A 17,650-nucleotide genomic window follows, 5' to 3' on the forward strand; every position below is an offset into this window, starting at 1 on the left:
AGTGACTATCAAGGGACATTTGTGAATAAAATTAAAGCCTAAAAAAAGAGAGGAAACTCATGCATATATATTTATACATCATAGTTATTTTTTTAAAAAATTTATTAAAGATTTTGCAGTTCAATATAAAATTATCTGATGACACATAAAAGTAATATCATCAGGATTTTGGATAGTTATCTACAAGTAGGTGGCAAATCATGAACCAGTTAAATATCTGATAGAAAACTTACGTATGCAAAATCTCACACCTCCAGCAGAACATATGATGTTGGGAGATGTCACACATATTATGGGGGCAGGGAAAGCACAATATTTAAGGAGATTTTTAGAAATGGTACTGCACCTACTTTCAAATCCTTCTCCTTTTAAATTGACATTATTTATCTTTAACAGTACTCCATAAAATACCTGAAAACAACCTATATTATGCCTTCTGAGCACATTATCGAGAGACCTAGGTGGACAACTAGCTATGGGTTCCATTGGTAGTCTGTGAATTTCTTGTACTCAAAAGGATAAAGCTGTTATTTCTGGACCTATAGTGTCATGAAATATTACACTTAATTAGTGGAAAACCTCTTATATTTTAAGATTATGAAGTTTGCTGAATATCTTTTTTATGTGTATTTGCAGGGAAGAGCATTTGTTCAGGAAAGAGATGCTGTTAGCTAATACTGGAAACAAACTAAAATATATGTGACTATATGATTCTCATATTTACTAAGACTGGAATGTAAGCAGATATGGTTTACACTTACAGGTGGGCATCTTTGGAATGACACCATGAAAGACTCTTAAAATTACTCCCACACATAGACCAACCTACATCCACTCTAAACAGAATTCAAGATTACTCTGTTTTGTGGCACCTGCTGGGGGTTAACTATTTAGTTCCACTACACTGTAGAATTAACCTGAAACCTTCCTAAGAGATTCTTCAGAGCACAATTGAGTGAAAAATATTGATGATTTCATCAAGAAGATGGATGTCTTAAAATAGTTAGGATATGTTCCAGGATATGATAGAATCATAGAACAGTTTGGTTTGGAAGGGACCTTTAAAGGTTGTCTAGTCTAGCCACTCTGCAATGAACAGGACATCTTCAATTAGATGAGAGGCTCACAGCCTGACCTTGAACATTTCCAGGGATGGGGCATCCACTACCTCTTTGGGCAATATGTTCCAGTATTTTACCACCCTCATTGTAAAAAAACTTCTTCCTTTTATCCAACATATAGTTGTTTATATATCGCTTTATTTTAAAACCATTACCCCTTGTCCTATCACAACAGGATCTGGTAAAAAGTCTTTCCCTATCTTTCTTGAAGGTGTCCTTCAGGTAATAGAAGGCTGCAATAAGGTCTCCCAAGATTCTTCTCTTCTCCAGGATGAACAACTCCAACTCTCTCAGTTTTAGCTCACAAGAGAGGTGCTTCATCCCTCTAATCATCTTGGTGGCCCTTCTCTGGACTCACTCCAGCAGGTGGAGGTCCTTGCTGTGCTGAGGACCCCAGAGCTGGATGCAGCACTCCAGGTGGGGTCTCACAAGGCCAGAGTAGAGAGCAGAATGCCCTCCCTTGACCTGCTGGCCACGCTGCCTTTGACGCAGCCGTGGACACAACTGGGTTTCTGGGCTGTGAGCGCACATCGCCGGGTCATGTCCACCCTCATCCACCCCAAGTGCTCCTGGGCAGGGCTGCTCTTCCTCTGTTCGTCCCCCAACCTGTACTGATACAGGGGGTTGCCCTGAGCCACGTGCAGCATCTTGCACTTGCTCTTGTTAAACTTCATGACATTCCCATGGGCCCACTTCTTGAGCTTGTCCAGGTCCCTCTGGATGGCATCCCATCCTTCAGGTATGTAAATTGTACTACTCAGCTTGGTGTCAGCTGCAAAGGTGCTAAGGGTGCACTTGATCCCTTTGTCTATGTAAGCAATAAATACATTAATCAGTCCTGTTCCATGAGAGTACTCTTGGCTCCTGGCAGTTCTCCCCACTGCCCTGGTATACTCCTGCCTCAGTAAAAGCCAGTGTGTTGGGATCTGCTGCTCTGCCTTGATACAGAGTGTCCTTGGAGTAGCTTCTCTCAAAGAGTGACAAAGCTTCAAATCTAGATCTACATGCAGTGAATGAAAGTTCTTTAACACAGATAATCTTGAAGCAATTACAAGTCCTTGACTGGCCACGTCCTGCTTCCCAGGGCCAGTACTTTACCAACCATACTGCTAAAATCTTTCTCCTTCTCTCTCTTCTGTTTAAAATTTATACATCTTTCTGAAACATTTTCATTTGAAAAATTGTCATTTATGCAGAAATATCACAGCCATTTCTAATACAAACTTGCTTCATAGACTCTACCAAAAGCAGTAAAGAAATTCCTCTGCACTGCATTAAGCATCTCTCATCTAGATAAAATCCAACATAGAAGCCCTGTTCCAAGACCTGCACTATCAGTGATATGTGCCCAGGAGCACAAAGATTTTGTTGTGCCCATCCTCTTTGAAGATAGAACAGTCATTTCATTTCCTCTTGCAAAAATGTGGGTAACTAAATGAACTAAATGTGATGATTGTCACATTAAAAAAAAAAAAGAAAGAAAAAAAAAGAGGGGTTCAGAGAAGGAAAGTAGCACTTTCATTTATTTTTTTTCTTAAATTATCTCCCAGCAATATTTTAAAAGTATCTCATATATAAGATACCCAAATGATTGAAAAATATTTATATCTCAACTTTCCCATCATAGTGGAAAGCTATATGAAAACACAGTGATCAATATGAATTAGTACAACTCACTGCAGACAAATACAAACAAAGAACAATAGTGTTACAAAAAATCCATACAAAAATCCTCTAGCAGCAAGATGAAAAATCCGTAAAATCTAAGCAACTTTGCCAGTCTAATTCAATAGGTGACTTTGCTCCTCTGCACAGGACGCTGTGGAAGGTTCCAGATTGTGGGCTCTTCTGGTAAGGGCACCTTCCCCCCTCCATGTGTCCCATGTGTCTCACTGTGCTCTCAGCAATCACAGCAGCAGTGCTGGGGATTTGGGAAACTGGTACAAGCAAGAGCAGCCCTGAGGCTACTGTGTTGAAACTGGAAAGTAGATCACCACACAGCTGGTCTAGGACCAAGCAGCACTCATATGGCTTACAGCCACCACTGCAAACTGTTCCTCAATTATACTTTTGCCCTTCAGGTACCAGAAGAGGATTTATGCCATTAATTCCCATTCTGAGATAATCAAGCTGCTTAATATGTAAACTTAATATGTAAACCAGTCTAAAACATCAGGATTCTTAAAACTATTCTTTTATAATTAAAGAGAGTTGAAAACAACAGTTCCTACACAAACTACATGCATAATCCTCTTCCCTTCAGATATTAAAAGCATTATTTTAAAGTACCTTTGCATATCCTTTAAAGCTATGAAAACTATCTCTTAATAATATTAAATACTATCCAAAGAGCTAAACTGCAGTAAATACAACTATTAGAATATGATAAAATCCCTCTGCTTTAAGCAGTCTTCCTTTAATCTTTATGGTACTGTAGCTCCCACTGTTTCTTTAATAGCAAGTGTGTTAAATGCCACAAGTAAGGCTTCTGTGGAAAAGACAGTATAATCTCACGTTGCCTAAGGGATGAACAGCTTATGCAAGTGGGGTATCACTTCGCCCTTGAGTAAATCGTTACATTCTTTCAGTGTGCTACATATGTGTAAATGCATAGTTATGTCTGAAGAGTGTTGTTAAATAACTTCTTTTAAAGTTCAAACACTGCAAAAGTTACAACCTCATAATTTTCCCCTTTGGGAGAGTCTGTTCGTTGTGCTGTGTGTGCTAATGTGTAGATCCTGGACCACCATTTTCTCCATTCCCTTTCAAATTTCATTTAATTTGAATAAGAATGTGTTGGCAGGGCTCAGGACTTTATTATCCAATATCTACATGGAATCAGTTTTGACAGATTTTTAACTGAAAGCTCCTCAAAAAAAATAGAAGCTGTGCACTGGTGATCTGGCTCATGTATGGACTATAATACACCAGATTTTGATGTAGTACTGTAGAAATGAATTATATCCTACTCACCTTAACCCATCTAAAAGTGGAGATCCAGTTGAAAATAATGATGCAATCTCCCTAAGAAATCACTGCTGAGAGACAGGCAGGTGCAGAGGCAGATTCAGAGCACACTGAAACAGGTATCTGAGACAGATGAGAACTGATCCCTGGAGGTATCCTTATGCCATAACTGAGCTAAAACATAACAGAGCTGAAACAATTAGTCAGGACCAAGCATCTATCTTCCAGATGGTTTAATATGGATGAGATAAATCCGAGCCTTGCTTTCCAGTTCAGATGTTGAAATTATTAAGACAAACACATCAGTGCAACAAACAGTGAGGTACCTCAGATGACATCTTGAGTTCCTTCTCATAACTGTAGGGTGTTGAGGAACTTGCGTGATGGAATGATCCTGAATGTTGTGCAGAGAGATGCCAAGGACTAACCCACAGGAAACCCCAGGCATAATCTGTGTCCAAACAGGCTCTTCTTTGATTTCTTGGGGGAATATGTGCCAAACTAGCAATACATTATAGGAGGCAGCAATCACCCAGCCTGGTAGGATAAATTTTGGTTCCTCAACCTAAATGGTTTCCAATCCACCTCATGAGTGTGGGTGGTGGCTCTAATGATATGATTGTGGTGGGATTATTTTCCAGCTCCATTTTTAACCTGGGCCACTGTGCAGATAGGAATCCAAGATGTGAAGGTGTAAAAAGAGCCTAAATAAGTTGAGTGCTGACTTAACCATGCTTAAGTCTCTGCCCTGGTGGATAAGACCCAATTCCATCCCTGCTCCCAGGAGTCTCATACTCTACCAGTGAGGAGGTATGCAAAAGAAATTGGGAGGGAGCGTAGCTGGAATAGGTGACCAGAACCGAACAAAGGGATATTCCACATCATAGAATGTCATGTCCAGTATATAAATGGGGTGGAGTTACTGGGAAGGGGGGCAGGGCCAATCTGGGTTCAGAAAGGGGAGTCTGGCATTGGTCAGCAGGTGGTGAGCAATTGCATTGTGCATTGCTTGTTTTTCTCTTACTATTATCATTATTATTGTCATCATTTACCATTATTGCTGTATTTTATTTTATTTTCAATTATTGAACTGTTCTTATCTCAACCTATAAGTTTTACCTTGATTCTCCCCCCCATTCCACTGGAATGGGCTGGAGAGAGGGGGGTTGAATGAACAGCTGTGTGCTTCTTAATTTCCAGCTGGGCTTGAGTCATGACAATCATAAATCATCTTTACCATTTTCTTCCCACTGTGAACCTCACCTTCCCCTTATAACAGGCTAGAATCACCGAATCATAGAATGACAGAGTATCCTGAGTTGGAAGGGACCCTCAAGGATCATCAAAGTCCAGTTCCTGGTCCTATATAGGACAACCCTAAAAATCACACCATGTGTCTGAGAGAGTTGTTCAAGCATTTTTGAGCTCTGAAAGCCATGACTACTTCCCTGTGGATCCTGTTGCACTGCCCAAATACACTCTGCAGGAAAAATCTATGCCCAATATCTGTCCTAAACCTCTTCTGACACAGCTTCAGTCTGCTCCCTTAGGTTCTGTCACTGGTCACCACAGAGAGGAAATCAGTGACTTCCCCTCCTCTTCCCCTCACAAGGAAGTTGTAGACAGCAGTGAGGTCTCCCCTCAGTCCCTTCTTCTCCAGGCTGAACAGACCAAGTGACCTCAGCTGCTCCTCGAACAGCTTCCCCTCAAGGCCCTTCGCCATCTTTGTTTCCCTCCTTTGAACACTCTCTAATGGTTTAATATTTTTTTTATGTTGCACTGCCCAAACCTGCACACAATAGTCAAGGTGAGGCCACACCAGTGCAGAGCAGAGCGGGACAATCCCCTCCCTCAACCATCTGGCGATGCTTTGCCTGATGACCCCCAGGACACAGTTGGCCCTCCTGGCTGGCAGGGCACTGCTGACTCATATTCAACTTGCCATTGACCAGGACCCCCAGGTCCCTTTTCCTTTCCGTGGCACTGCTCTACAGCCTCTTATTGTCCTGTCCCAGGTGCAGAATCTGGCACTTTTCTTTGCTAAACTTTGTACAGTTGGTGGTTGTCCAGCCCCCTAATCTGTCAAGGTCTCTCTGCCTTTGAGGGAGTCAACATCTCCCAATTTAGTGTCATCGGCAAACATACTTAGTATTCCTTCGAGTCCTGCATCCAAGTCTTTTATGAAGATATGGAAGGTCATTGGCCCTAAAATGGAGCCCTACAGAACCCCACTAGTGAACTGTATACCACCTGGATGTAACCCTGTTTTCTATAACCCTATTATTATTGTTATTATTGTTGTTGTTACTCTGTTATAAAGTATGTAACCATTTCCAGCATCCGTCTTCCTCTGGTGGTAGATTTCAGAGCTTGTACCCAGAACAGGGTCACACTTATGAACCAACTCATCCAAGGTAATGTGACCTATTGAACTCATCTTACTTAACATTACAGATCCATCTGAAGAACCAGCTCAGGTGAAATTATATTCTCAAAACCTAAACACCGTTTGTTTCACCCTCTACCAGCAGAACCAACAGAGACTTGCTCTCATTAGCCCTTTGAAAAGCTAATTTATGGAGTAAACTCAGGTGACAACAATATTTCTTTCAAACCTCATATCATCTTATTCAAAATAAGAAATAAACTTTGGTCTGAAGGATAGAGAAGGTTTACAGGCATAAGGAAGAAACAACTGAATGGAACAGTGGGCTTTAAAGGGACATTGTGCTTGAGCAGGATTATAATGCTCCCGGGGCTGTGTCCTGAATCCCTCCTTCAAACACTTCAGTATAATCAGCTTTTTAGGCCTTTCAGCTCCATGCCAAATGGCAATAATGCCAATGCTGCCCACATGAGCCAAATCACCTCCAAATAAGATATAACAATATTGTCATCACACCACTCCAATAACACTGTGTAAATAAGGAAATCTGGCTTCTTTATCTTGCATAGGGAGAGAGTTTATCATCATTTTTCTCTTAGAGGCAACGTTACCAAAGCCAGAAGGTGGAAAAAAAAAAGAAAAATGGGAGAATAAGCTTTTCATCTTACCAAAGACCAACACCCACTTCATAGGAGATTTGATGTTTCTGGATACAGCAGTATTACCAGAAGTCTACCCTGTGGCATTATGACACTCTGGAACATACTGTACTTGCTGGGAGGGTGCACTGGGTAAGGCTTTATCTTGAAGACCTCAGTACAGAGATAACCTAGAAAGCTTCTCTGGAATTGCTTCCTGAGATGCACTAATTGATTATGTTGACACTTCCAGTCCCTCCAGGACAATGTTTCACAGTTCAATGAACATTGTAGTGGTGTAAGCTGAGCTTGTAGATTTTCCCCTAGAGTATTCACAGGTAGCTAAGAGGTGAAGAGATAAGGAATGGGTTTCTCAGTTATAACTGGGCAAAAATTATGGTCTTAAATCTTCTCTATCAGCTCATTCAGATGGATGCTGATCTTTCTTAGGAGTCAACTGAAAAATCAGTGACTTCTGATGCTGCCTAGCTGAGGCTGGTGACCAGCATCCTACAATCCTCTGCTAGGCTGTGTCCACCGATGGCTTACACTTGCAGGCCAGAGACAGCAATGCTTCACATAGTTAATTACCAGCTCTAAGTTGGCAGTCAGCTACTGAAATGGAGTAGAGATCAGCAGCCTGAACCTTGTCTCAGCTGTAACTGGGACTTTAGCCATGAGCATTTCAGCTGCCAGCAGCCATGAATGATTCCATATGTATAGTAAATTTAAGCTGTCAAAGGCTCTTTAGAGGCAAGAATGGACCACCTGGGCGGTCACTGATATACTATCATACCATGGCTACTTCAATAACTATTATGGGCATTGACAATTCATTGTGAGATGGCAACCCCCTTACAAGTTGTGTTTTGGAGAGGTTTGGACTACAGAGCTTCATCTTTGCATCTTGGGCAAGTGTGAGGAGAATATTTGGTTGCAACTATGAGAACAGGCTTTCTGTAGCTTGCTAGTTATGGATGAAAGGCTGATATGTAAACAGGCACCTTCTGACCAAGCCTGAATTAGAGCTCAGCCTCATAAGTTGTAGAATTACACACACTCATTAATGAAATCAATACAGATCAATTCTCTCGTTTTTTATGTAGATAACTGTAAACTGACCAGCACAGTTGTGTAGGCTACAAATGTTTCTAGGGAAAAGAAAGTCTTTGCAAAAATACTAATTCATTAGAAATTCATCAAAGAATGATGACAAATTTATTGCCAGACAAATTTTGCCAGGTAGTGTTTTTTTTTCCAAATCCAGAATGAAATTCCTTTTCAAAACAAGGTAAACCAGAGAACTTCCTCACTGCTGTAGCAGTATTAGGCTTTTTGGGAAAGGTTGACAGCTTGGGATCAGTTCCCCCTTCAGCACAAAGTATGGGTCTTCAGCACCAGATTTTGGTGGGATAGTTAATTTTACTAACAAAACAGCTCTCAAGAGGTTTGGGTTTGTTTTGATACAGAATAAAAACATTTTTTAAATGTAGAAGAATTCTGCAGAATGAAAGAACAGCTCTCAGCCAGCTTTACTTCTGTAATTCAGATCAACAACTTGTTAACCAAAGCACTGCCACATTAAAAAATACTAGAAAGTAAAAAGATATAAGTGACTCTTTCTGAAGAGTTCTTGACAATTTGAGCTGAATCTTAGTACAATATCTTTATCGCAATACCATCTTTCCTCTCTGAAACTGTCACTATAGTAACAGCCATATTAAAAAAAATTCCTGTGCTAATCTTGAAATATGAACATATACCTAAAATAACCATGCTCACTGTACCAGTAATATCACCCAAGGATTTTGCAGAGCCTTCAGAGGTCATAAACATAAATGTTATCATGAAGAAACATTTTGTATTTGATAGAATAAATCTGGTAGCTGTTGTAGATGAAGTTACATCGCTTCATCCCCTTAATGAATTTAGATGTTGATACAGAATAAATAATGAAGAGAGAGAAAAGATTAAAATTACTTTAGAAAGGAGACATGTCTCGATTGTGAAAGACAAGGTAGGAATTATTTGCTACTTTACCGTTGTTACAAGAGCAGGTGGTAGTCATGATAATATGCAATCTCTTTTCATGATGCTGGAAGATAACATAACTGCATTGCCATGAGCAACTCACCAGGTCCTGCTTGCCATTATTCTCCATGCTGAATTGCTCCTGGATTCTGAAAATCACTGGGAAATACTGTGAAAAATTGCATGTCACGTAGAGACAGCCAAGGGATAAGGCATATCCCTACTGTACAATATATAAGGATCAGCATAAATTAGAGCTAGCACATGATCTGTCCTTCTGTGTGCAAAGAAGGATTTTCTCCCAAAGTAATTAGGGTTTAGTGAAAAAAGCTTTTTTTACATTGCTTGTTTATAGATGCCTGATCAGATACTAATCGCTTTATCATCTTTCTTAACCTAAATTTTGTGGCTGTTGTCTAGGATTTTTAGCATGGTAACAGACATATAACAGTCGACAGATAAATGTATCTCAAATCCATTATTTTTGTTTCTTCTTTTAATTGTTTCATTACAACTTGTGATATAATAATTACAGTCACTTATCCTTGTTCAAAATACAAACACTTAAAAATAGTTAAAACCTTTATATATGAAATATATCAAGTTCTGTGTTAAATGTCACTGAGCTTCCTTTGGTTGACTTATATGCCTATAAAAAGTATCCTACAGGCAATGTTGGACATAAAACAAGATTTCTTAGAAATATAAAAAGATATATGCAGACATAGTATCAACTTTCCACATTGTTCCTCCAACTTATTCTAAACAACAAATGTATGCTACAGAGGCAAGGACACAGGCAGAGACTCAGTCTATAAGGGTGAAATGGAAGTTGCTTATTGTCTACCCAGTATTTACCTACTCAGCTAAGTTTGACCTAAGAAGGTCAAACAAAAGGAAATACCTGTGATAGCTTTGGAGTTAAAATAAGTGGATTGAAATTGAAATGGGTTAAAATCTCTTAGTTGATTGAATTCAGGAAATATTTATTAGATGACAATGACCTTCAGATTGTAACTGTACTGAAAATTAGCTGCTTTTCGGATTCTACTTGGATATGCAGAGCCATGCTGCAGACTTTCTAGGCAGCCAGGAGTCTTTGCAGCATGCCTTTGTGTTGCCTTGGCCTGAGCTCCTTGGTGCTTCCTTCTTCACGCTGAGTTACAGAAAGACGTGTTTCTTCTTCTGACTTAAGCAAATAGCGAGAAGGCATAAACTGCCCATCATGTGGCACTGTGCACATCTGTGTTTTCTAGGAAGCTGTTGGTCCAAGTGAATTCCCGGCCAAAGTTTCATCCCAGCCTCCAAGAGGAGGAAAGAAGCTTCCAAAATTTGGTGCATTTGTTCAAGAAAGGAAGACTAAGAGGGCTTTGTCCATCTGTTTCAAAACCAGACTTTGACTTTGTCTCCTCCCCAAAGAAAGAATTCTGAACTTTTTCCCATATCTTTACTGCAGAATTTATTGAACGCTATAATGCCAGCACATACACTTCATTAGAAGTACTAACATGTCAGAACTCTATCACGAAGCTGGGAGAATTTGGCCTGTGTCCCAATTAGTTCTTTTATTAGCTACTCTTGTACAATAATTTTTAATGAACTGGGGATGGATTTGATCAGGAACAGATTTAAAAGAACAAGTTATAAACAGTATATTGTCGCAGGGTAGGAGATCAGGTTATGCCCCAATAGAATTAGCTGTGTTAAACTAAGACACCTTTATAACCTCATTTCTGTTAGAAAGAATTTTATTTCTTGTGTAGAATTTTTAAATAAGTCTTTTTTTTAAATATATGTATTTGCTTTAGAATGACAGAAGGATGCATTTTTAAGGATTTTAGATTTATTGTATACTTCTAGGTTTGCAAGGGAAGGAATAATGACTTGGAACAAAGACTCTGTATGTTTACCTGAAAACTTTACTGGTACAGGTGTTACACAGAAGGTCTTGGAAAATTTGGACTTAGGGAGAAAATTTCCTCAGCTTTAAAAAAAAAAAAAAAAGACATCAATTTTGTCAATATCTGTTCCAATCAGCTACTAGGATGGCATGGCTGTAAGATGCTAATAATGTGAGTGGGATGATGGTCACACACTGCTCTGCAGGATTTGTTGGAAGGGGAGGGTGTTCCTGAATTCACCAGATCACTCCTGCACTTAAGGAGAGGCACCTTGCTTGTGCTCACTTTATTTCCTACAAAAGCATATACTACACTCCAGAAGTCATGCTGGCATAATAGCCCAGGTACAACCTTCTGTTATTTTGTGTCAAGACCTCGCCTCAAAAGAACCAAAACCACACTTAAAATTAGAAAGAATTTAATTGCTTTCTGTCCGAGGGGCCAAATAATCTTTGGTTTTACTAAATGTGAACCAAATTCCATAAATCTAAGCTGGGATATGAAGTCTTACTACATTTCTCTCACAGAAGGAAGGAAACTAATGATTCTGCAGCTGCGTTTCTATTTGTGACTCATATTAATAAACCATGGACTGGGACAATGACCCCCCCCAGAGACAGTGTGTTTATCAGTGCTTACAGGTATGAAGAGAGAATGTGAAAAATTGTTCTGTTTTTTCTGCATTAGCCCTTTTACTGACCACTTTAAATAAGATTACCACATTTAAACTGAGTGAACACTGCACTTATTCTGTCAAACTTCAGTGATCTACCTTGCTTTGAAAATAGCTTTGAAACCTCTTTTGGTTTATTTAAAAACTTCCTTTCCAAAATATTCCTTGGAGATTTACCAATTGTTCAATAACTTGGAGAGAAATCGATCAGGCAGTGTTTCTGGTAATGTATATTGAGATTAAATCCATACAAATCTCACCGTTGCTTCATGTTTGAGATATAGTTTATCTTAATATTTAATGGCATTACAGAAAAAGCCTGTTTTTCACTTTACTTAGATGATTTAATAATTTAATGTTGTGGTAAAGAAGAGAGTTAATTTGTAGGAAATACATCCAATCCTTTAAAAAGTTACTTGGGCAACCTCTTGCCTATTGAAATCAGAATAGTTCTACTTTTTTGGAAGGACAATCATGTCAGTAATAAAGCCTAATTTGAGGGCAAATACGTTCAAATTAATTTTGTCCTCCTTTTGGCGTAAGATTTATAAGGTTTTGGCAGAGTTAATGCATATGAGTCAGCCTTAGTGGATATTGTTCTACCTACCTAATACAGCCTAGTAGGCCACAATCTAAAGCCCAGGAGGAATAATCAAATCATGCTCTTATAATGCCACATGCAGATTTTGAACTAATCCTTATCTTCTCCCAGACTGAAATGGGATAAAATACCTGTTTTACTGAACTCAGTGCAATAGAGTCACATTACAAGGGAAGCTGGTGCTAACGTTAATTTCCATGGAAACGGAGCTTGCAGAGGCATCTTGGATGCAGTGTTTTGGGTTAAGTGGAGCCAGTTTGGGTCCCACATTCCACGCAACCTAAACTGACTACATACTGCAAATATGCAGTGCCAATCTACGTGTTATGAGTTGTCTTCCTCTGGGGCCTGGGTACCCCCCGTGAGAAGCGCTCCCACCTACTCACACCTCCATGTTTCCTGCAGGCTCTGCTGCACCCATGCTCACTGCAGCACGAGCTGCCAGCTTCTGCCTGCCTGTTTATCAATGGATTTATTTTTAGTGGCTTTGAAATTGAGGAATGCTGAGCCACGTGCCGCCCCTTCTGCTCTGCCTCTGCACTGGCTGGGATAACAGGGAAAGGGAGGACACAAAGGCAAGGTAGTGGTTTAACCATTTTAGCTGCAATTCAGTTCTGAGCTGGATCACAGAGTGCAGACCAGCTCAACTATACATGTGGCATTTTAGCATGGCAGTTTTGTGAGCAAATAATGCCTATTCTCTACATTAAATACACCTTACATTCTGCAGGTTTCTTCAGGTGCAAAGAGCTGAATAGGTGAAACCATCACTGTAGGCAGCTGCTTGTTGTCCTAGTGGTTACTCGAAGAGAAGAGTATAATAATAAAATTCTGGTATCTTAGTGTGTCTAAGTTAGCCAACAAGGATCTTGTGAAAATCCTGTTATTCTTCAGATAGAAAACAGATTATATTCTTTATCTTAAAAAAAAAACAACCAAAAACCAACCGACCAACTAATCAACCAACCAAAAAAAAAAAAAAAATCCACAAAAAAACACAGATTATTTTTCCTGAATTTCTTTCTCTTTTGTCAGTCTCAATTTAATTTAACTCCTTCAGGCTTTTCTGTTCATTTCTTATCCTGTGTATTATTAATGATTTCACTTCTGATTCATTATTATTGATATGCATTATCTTAATGCATAAGGAGCAATAGTCTTTATCTGAAAATGTGTACAAATCACCAAACAAAGCAAAACAGAAAAAATCATGTGATAGAAGTAGAAGACTAGAGACAGCAGACTAATCCAGACAGGCAGAGAAATCCTAAGGAACACCGCAGCAGTATTTGTTAGGATGACAGGAAGGGGTCTTAGAGCACCATCAGCCTAAACATTTAAGTTCTTGTTAAGCAGAATTGCAAAGGGGACTGTGACAGGAAATTTTTCAGGAGAGACCTGTGTGACAGATTAACATTGACAAATTTTTGAAATGGATTTACATTTGCAAAGGACCAACATCAGGACAGGCACAGTCTCTGCCTCAAATGAGGTCTTTATGTAAAGCAAGTGAAAGCAAAAAGGAAGAAAGCTGGACTACACATGGCATCATTAGATGATGAGGTAGGATCTTTGCTTCTTGGTGGTAACATGCTCTATAATGTACACGTGCATGATTGCATACATGTACAAAGAAGACTGCATACCTATAAATATGCAAACAAATATAGTCCAGGGAATATGTCATTAGCTAGAATAATCTGGATGGCCCAACTCTTCATCTTTCTTCACTACTCAGTAATATAAGAAATCCAGATTCATCTGAAAATGCCATCAGCATTGTTTTCCCAAACTACATTACACTTCAGAAAGGCAAATATTTGTAGGCTGAAAGCAAGCATGGTCTATTTATCCCTGCAGTAATTTGTTGGAGGGTAGAGCTTCCCATTTCAGAGCTCTCAGGCACTCACTGTTGCAGAATACTAAGCACGGCTTCCCCCACACACTACTTCCATGGGCTATCACATAGAGAGGAAAGGGGCACAGACTGACAGAAGAAATATGTTTATGAAAGTCAAGGACAATTTATTCTGTCTTTACAAGCAGACCTAGGGAAAAATATGTCAAAAATACCTCAGCGTGAGAAACTCGACTGTAGTTAGTTCCACGGCTTAATGTATCAGAAAAATATATGCATCTCAAGCTGATCCCACCATGATCTCTCCATCTGTGGCCCATCTATTCCAGTAGTATATAAGCTGCATTCATTAATACAATGTGCTTCCAGGTTCATCATAAATGGGTATTGCAGGCATGAACCTGGGGCCATGTTTGAATTTAAATCTGTATTGCCAGTATGCTATTCTGCCTTCCATAAAATGGCACTTGACATGGGCATTTTTCAGATTGCCAGGCTGATAAAAATGCATATAAGTTATACAAGTTTGAATTTTCTGTATGGTTATGTTTTAACCAACATGCATTTATTATTTCTGGTCCTTCTCACATCCAACTATACAATGGATTTGTATTTATAATATTTCTTACTTGTGTTGCAAGATGTTCCCAGCTCCTGAGGGGGGGCTTCTGTAGCAGTAGGCAAAATACTAAACTGAGCTAACGCACAGAGGCTGCTTCAAATAATTGTACAACGTTTTAACTGTCTTTCTGAAGAAAATTTTATCATGTCATGCTAACACTGTTATCTTGCATCTGTGTTCCATGAAGCCACCTATAACAACTGACCATTTACTTGCAAAAATCAAGAAAAATCTATGATAGCCCCAGCAACCAGTCAGTCTTAAAAGGATTTGGCTACACATCCTCCTCTGTTTTGCTGTGGGGAAAGTGCATTTCATGTTGCGTACAAGCAGTCCGGGTGGTTGGTGCATCTACAGCAACTCCCGAAGCAAGAGCTGGTGCACTCAGCGCCCAGCACCTGCCTTCACTGACAAGTCTGTCAGCGAGTATTTAAGCTCTGTTGGTGCTACCCTTTTCTTGCGGCACGCCATGATGAGGAGAGACTGTAGAGAGAGGCAAACCAAGCTGATTTTGGCAGAGATATGCTGCAAAGGTGGGACCACTTCTTGGAGAAGCCTCAGCACCCCCATGGGGCCTAGCCCTCCTCCCTGCCAGGCACAGGGGATAAGAAGAGGTAAGAGGACAGGGAAAGGCAAGCCCCTTGGTGTATCCAGCCTGGTGGCTTGATGCATGTGTCTGTGCAAGGGTGTTGCTGGACGTACACTGGGACGCTGGACCCAGTGCATTATGATGAGCATTGCTCATTTGTGTATTCACAAACCTCCTCTGTTTTCTTCTTCTCCTGCCTAACCCTTCCCTTCTCCTCACAACCTTGTTACATCCATGTTTCCATGCCACACTTCTTTTCCTTCTTGCCCTTTTCTACCCAGTACAATGCTTTTTTGTTTCAATTTACTTGTTACTCTGCTTTGCAATCCACTTAAAAGTGAGTGCTTAAAAACAACTAGATGACATTCAAGCATTGCCTAGTTGATTTTCACATGATGTCTTTTCCCTACATCTATTTCACTTTTAAGACCCTTCAATGCATATCCTTTGTATTCTTCTGTGTCCAAATGGGCTTCCGAGTTAGTCTCTAGGTACAGCTGCACCAAACGTAACTAATAAATAAAAGCATTTGTGAAGGACTGCAAGCAGCTAAGGCTCCAGAGTTTGTACAAAAATATTCCACTGATGATTTTCAGACTATATGTATTTCATTCTATAAATCTTATCAGCTCTGTGTAAGCTTTTGGCTGACCACTGCTCCTGGTTTTCCAAACTTCATCTTTGAGCATCTAACACAACTGGCTTTGAACTACTCTAATGTTATAAATACTTTTACTTAACCTCTCGAAAAAGCAACATCCACAATGATGATAAATGATGTCTTGCAAAGTTCTCAAGAGCTTTGAATTATTACTTTATTGTTGTTTTATCTTACTTCCTACTTCATTATGCAAAAGGTTGTTCTTTAAAGAGACCTAAGTAGAAAGCACCAATGTATTTGAAAAGAACTAGCAGATGATAATTGAGAGCTAATGCTTTCTCCTAATTCAAATCAAATTCACATAATTTGAATACCATACAGTAAAGGGTATGCCTGATCATTGCGGATATGGAAAAGCATTTCTAGTTTTTTCTAAAAAATCAGAAGTATTATTTACCCTGTTTTTAATGCAAAGAAATATTATGGGCCATGGAATGAAAGAAATTGTTTTGATAGAGGGAAAGACCATAGGTGATATGGTATTCTCAAGATCTTAAGTCTTTGCTGGATGTATCTCAACTTTGTACTGACACATTGGAACCTCTGTCACACATGTCAAAAGTCAGAGAACTTGAACTTGACACTGACCTCAGACCAGGTTGGTTTTCCAGTCTCCAGGGATGGGCTGAAAACTGGCTGCCAATTTCAGTTGGTGATGACTGCATGCCTTGCAATGGACATGCAAGAAAACCCATACAAGAACAAATAACTTTACAGAGTCTGTCTTTTCTTCCTGCTCACACCCAGAAAGACAAGCAATTTTCTACATCATTCACCAAGGAAATAGTCACAGAGCACCTTAACGCACTACAGCACACAAACTGTGAGCTCTGCTCCCAGGCAGGCTGCAGACACACTCTTACTCCTGTCACCCTTACTATGAGAAAGGGACTGATTCTGAGAAAAATGAATTTTTTTTTTCAAATATTTTCTCCAGAAAATAGTCTGTATGCTCTCCATAGACCAGTGGAAAACATTTTATCTTTCATAAATGAGGGTGCTTGGAGGCCTTAAATTCTCTAAGAAAAGCTCTGGTGTCTAGACCAGCTAGGGCTTGAATTTCAAGCTGGACATTCTTCTGATAAAGACTTGTTATTATTGCTTTTGCTACTCTCAACCAGTTACTGTCTTAGTAAGCCCAAAGCCTGTTCTCAAACTACAGTGCCTATAAGAAGTTATATTTAAGCATCACTTGCTTCAGGCAGTGAAGTTTATTGTATTTACTATGTCTAAAATGAAACTTTCTCAAAATGTTTTTTCTTTTTCCTTTTAAGCATTCCTGCTTTCTTCTTAGCCTATTCCATGAAGTTCAGTTCTCAAAAAACAAAGAGAAATACCCTCCAGAATGATTCGCAAACCAAACATTTAATGTATAACATGTAGACTATGATAATGTGTAGAGATCCTATGTCATCACTCAGAGCTGAAAGACTTAGCAATTGTAGTGTGACCCTGCCCCTGCCCAAAATGTACAGTCAATATGAGCAAAATCATTTAAATCTTTCTTACATTTCAAGGTTTTCTCTAATTTTGATTTGATGCAAAGGAGAGAGGGGAACTGATCACTGTGAAATGATCAATTGTAGCAGACAAAGAACAAAG

At 39.5% G+C, this 17,650-nt stretch overlaps 1 protein-coding gene across 1 annotated transcript in view; it reads left to right on the top strand.

The window, feature by feature from the left end:
- CFTR (CF transmembrane conductance regulator) overlaps positions 1–8,371 on the top strand; it is a 219,361-nt gene extending 210,990 nt beyond the window's left edge. Inside the window, exon 28 of the transcript XR_007905881.1 lies at positions 8,359–8,371. The gene's annotated coding sequence lies outside the window, so the exon portion shown is untranslated. The remainder of the gene's footprint in view (positions 1–8,358) is intronic.
- The last annotated feature ends 9,279 nt before the right edge of the window (positions 8,372–17,650 follow it).

This window comes from Manacus candei, unplaced genomic scaffold (genome assembly GCF_025592945.1).
Source record: "Manacus candei isolate 608988 ecotype Guabito, Panama unplaced genomic scaffold, ASM2559294v1 h1tg000043l, whole genome shotgun sequence".
NCBI classification, from domain to species: domain Eukaryota; kingdom Metazoa; phylum Chordata; class Aves; order Passeriformes; family Pipridae; genus Manacus; species Manacus candei.